The sequence below is a fragment of the Phodopus roborovskii genome, unplaced genomic scaffold (genome assembly GCF_943737965.1).
Source record: "Phodopus roborovskii unplaced genomic scaffold, PHOROB, whole genome shotgun sequence".
NCBI lineage: Eukaryota > Metazoa > Chordata > Mammalia > Rodentia > Cricetidae > Phodopus > Phodopus roborovskii.
In genome coordinates this window covers 548,088-552,747 of record NW_026126707.1, presented here as the reverse complement: position 1 = coordinate 552,747, position 4,660 = coordinate 548,088, and positions in this window count along the sequence as shown.

The following is a 4,660-nucleotide window of genomic DNA, read 5'->3' as shown; positions in this document are numbered from 1 at the left end:
GTTCCACACATCCTGGAGAATTGAGTTTGATCTGCAACTTAAAAATGCTGGAACTCACTCAGGCAGCATGAGCAACCCCGTGGCATATGCCATTATTCCACAACATAGCTTATTGTGCTGTGGATGTGAATATAAGTAATTATTACTTCAAATTCCATGCTTCTTCATGTCCTCAATATTTGCCCATGGGTGCTTCAACTTGAAGTACTGTCTTCAAAATGGATTATGCAAAGATGCTATAAAATACCATGGCAAAGACATTTTTACCAGAAAAAGAAACAGAACAAATCCTGTTGTATGTGTGTGTCTGTAAATTGATTACCAGTTTTTAGACAATGATATTTGTGCAGAGATCATAAGTCAACTTTTTGGGGTCCACATTTGGCCTACCACCACGGCAACTATAGACTCATAAAATTCTCATTTTCCAGGGAGTCACATTGTAGAAAAAATTTTGAGTCTTGAAAATGTCTCTATGAAAGAAACATTGACTTCTTATATGACCACCTTATAGCAGAAACAGGAACCGAGTATATAGGAGTGCTTTAGAGATGGGAAAAATTCCATATTTAGCTTTCTAATTTTGTTTTGCATATATTTGCATTCTAAGCCTATTATGACCCTTGATATAGATTATTTACTGTTTTGTTTTTTGTTTTCATAAGTATTCAAAATGAATATATATGCTTTAAATTTTCATTAATTTTACTTTTGTATTTTTTCTCTTCTTTTTAAGAATAGTATTACTGTGACATCTTGTCTTAAATAGAACTTACATTATAGATTAGTCTGTCCTAGGACATGAGAGATATCTGTCCACCTTGAATCCAGAGTGCTGGCATTGTAGTTTGGCTTGTCAACAGATGTTATTTCATTAGCTTGGCTCATTTATGATGAATGACTGAGCCTGGTTGTTAGTGTAGCCAGACAACAGGCTCTGGTACTAAACTCCAGTAATAGAAGATGGTGTCCATCAAATGCAAGTTTTCTGCCTCAAAGTCCATTGTCTTTTCAAATATGGGAAATATTATTTTCCCATCTCATTTACTCTTGTAAAACTCACTGAATGTCTTGGAAGGGTTCTGTCTATTACTAGTAATGGAGACAGCCAGGTTCACAGATGTAAGATGTTTTCTACACAGTTAAGTGTAATTCTTCATGTTATCCATCACATCTAATGTCTCACTAAGTAAACTTGAAGCTATGAAGCAAGGCATGGTGGCAGAAGCCTTTTGTAATGGTTCTTGGAGAGCGGATGTAGGAATTTCAGGATTTCCTAGTCACGAAAGATGAAAGTGGTCCCTGGGGTATTGTGGTCATACCACAGTCAAAGTTAGTCTGTGACTGCTTCAGGACAATGTCCATAAACTTGCCCAAAGCTCTTGAACTTCAGGGCCATGGCACCAGCAAATGTTATCTAATATATTGACCCCACCTTATTACATATTCTTACTTTTAATGAATTCCTTTAAAATAGAGTCAAAGTTATTTTACCATATCTATCTCTGTTTCTTATCCCTCTCATGTCTGTATCAACCCCAAAGTCATTTGGGGCAGGGACAAGGGCCAACCATATGTGTCTAGGCTGAGTATCTATCCATGGGGAATGGGCTCCTGAAGCCTTTCATACAGCAGGGATACATCCTGATTCCACTGCCAGAGGTCCCTTACACTTATTAGGCCTTCTAAATGAGATGCACTTTTAGGGGTTTTATGTCAGTCATATTATGGATTCCCAACTGTCAGACTAGGTGCATGACCTCTGCATTGTTTTGCTTAGGTGATTCTGTGGGTATCTCGAACCTGGTCTTGAATCCTGTACTTATCAATCCTCTGTCTCTGCAACTGGATTCCAGGAGTTCCTCTTAAGTGCTTAGCTGTGGGTGTCTGCTTCTGTTTCTTTCAACTACTGGACGAAGGCTCTAGAATATCCTATAAGGTAGATATCAATCTCATTATATGGAAGGACATTTAAGGTAGTCTCTCCACTATTGCTTATATTTTTATTTGGGGTGATCCTGCTAGATCTCTGGACATTTTCCTAGTGCCAGATTTCTCTTACCACCTATTATATCCCCATCTTGTACGGTATTTCTTTTGTTGCTCTCCTCTATTCTTTCCAAAACTCAGTCTTCTTGATGCCTCTTGTTCTCCTTCCCAATCTCTTCTCCCCTTCTCTTTCTCCTAACTCTCCCTTCCCACACCCGATGCTCCCAATTTTCTCAGGAGACTTTGTGTCTTTCCACTACTATGGGGAACAATGGCAGGCCTTTCAAGGGTGAAGTCTGAACTGAGGTGAATCCAGGGGAGTGCCCCCCTTGACACCCTGAAGGTAGGGCTTGGAACAGTGCTACCAAATACTGCCAGGACTTGAACACCCTCTCTCCAACTGCAGCTCAATATTAAGGCTGAAGCTTTGCACAACCTGCTTTGTCCATCTCTCAAGGAACAGTTGCCAATGGTCTACAGGATGGTGGCTAAGGGAAACCTTGTAAACCACACCTCCTGCTAAAAGCGATCCCACCAACTCCTGAATCCTTCCTCTCCATATCATCCCTGGGAAGAAGGAAGAAGCCATACTTAAACCAAGATATGCATAACCAGGGAGGCTGTGTTGTTGCGTGGAAACCGTAATGGCTTCTGTATCTATCCAAAGAGTTTAGAATGTTTGGTAGTCCTAGTCCAAACCTGCCCTCAAATTCTGTGTCTTTTCTGCTCATTTATTCCAGTAACTCGGGATTTGTTAGCCAATCAGAGTTTCAAGTATAGACACCAGTCATAGGGGAGGTTACTTCCCAGTCTTATATGAGATGCCTTTGGTACAGAGTGTGAAACCAGAAGGTGGAGAAGTTTGGGTTGATGTCTCTCTTACTCCCATTATCTATTCCCCTTTCTCCCTCCTCATGCTGTCTTTCTCTCTATGTCAGATCTGTCTGTCTCTGTGTCTTTCTCCCTCTCTCTCTTTCTCTCTCTTGGGTTGCAGTTTATATCAGAAGGGCTGATGGGTTTGTCATTTATCTTGGGTGTAGTGAACTTGGTAAGAACCGTGCTCCACAAAAAAAAAAAAAAAAAAAAAAAGTATGATGGCTAAAATCTTCACCAAATTGTATGAATTATTTTGATTTACTCTTTCATGAGCTCTCCCCTATCACTTCATATCAAGATGATAGAGAAATGATAGAGACAAGTTTAGAGATATGAATGAAAAAAATTAAGGAACGTTCTTTGCTAGGAGCTATGTCAGGATTTTGACAAAATTCTATAGTTCCTGCTACAAGAATAAATCAAAAGGCTAAAATTCTTGGGAACAAGTGTGAGCAAACACAAATCCATGCACTGGCACTACATAATTAAAATTAAATTAAATCTTTAACCAAACATATTTTAACTTGTGAATACACAATATTGTGAGCACTCATTCCTGTAACCCAGGTACTTAGTGGATAAATTCTTAACAGTTTCCTCCAATATGAAATGCTTTATATGATACAAAGCAAATGTGTAGGATTGGAATTAGAGAAATCAATCTTCCCAAGAAGGCCTATTATATTCTTAAAGTCATGAGTGAAACAGCCTCCATTGAAGGGCCTCTGTTAAAGAGGCATCTCATGGAGAGTGCCAGGTCCCAGCAAGAACTGACTGTCAAAGCAGAAGCATACAGGTATCAGTCCACAATGTGACTTCCATGCCACTGGCCCTGGCCCTGGCCCTGGCCCTGGCCCCGGCCCTGGCCCTGGCCCCTGGCCCCTTGGCCCATGGCCCCTGTCCCCTGGGGCCTGGCACTGTCCCTGGCCAAGAAAACATGGGATAAAGCTCCTATAAAGGTCAGAGAATGAAGAGGTGTATTGTTTCCATTCTACGAATTAGAAAATTTAAGCACAGAAAACAGAATTAAAATACAAATCATTGTACTTGAATGGGACAATGATGATGGTGATGCCCCTGCTGCAGCCATCTTTTCAGCTGTTATCAACATTGTGGCTACTACTGCTACGCCAGGATTGGGCCCATTATCTCATATCCTGCCTCACCACAACAGAGATTCAGGTGCTTGTGATGAGGTCAGGCCAACAGAATTCATCAGGCAAGACAGTATGTTTATCTGACGATTAACCGAAGGCATTTTAAAAGTGCATGATGACAGCATCCATTTTCATATCTGGCAAGTCTGCCCAGGAACTGATGATACAAAAAAAGTCAACGGCTTACATATTTAAAGATGTAATCATTAAATTCTTTCATTATATAATCTGTGATCCCTGAAGTTTGGTGCCACCTTGCGTGACTCAAGTGTGACAGATGGTCTAACTATATGATTATTTCATTATTCAAATCTGTCTTTTTCTACTCCATGAAGAGTGGAGTCTGGATCCACCCTCTTGGTGTTAAATTGTATCTTGTGAATTCTTTCTTTAATCCTTTCTTTCTTCCTTACTTTATTTAAATCAATGTTGATATCATATTGTTTTCTATCTAGGGGTGAATTAAGAGAAATTATCTGTTTATTCATTCATTTGTTGTTCAAATCTATGATTAAGAACTCAATGTCTCTTCAGTATTGAGCAACCCTGTTGCATTCTGTATCCTGGTATCATGGGCCAAGGACCAGAGAGCAGCTTCAAGAAAGTGTTATCATGGGACATTACAGTCTCCCAAGATA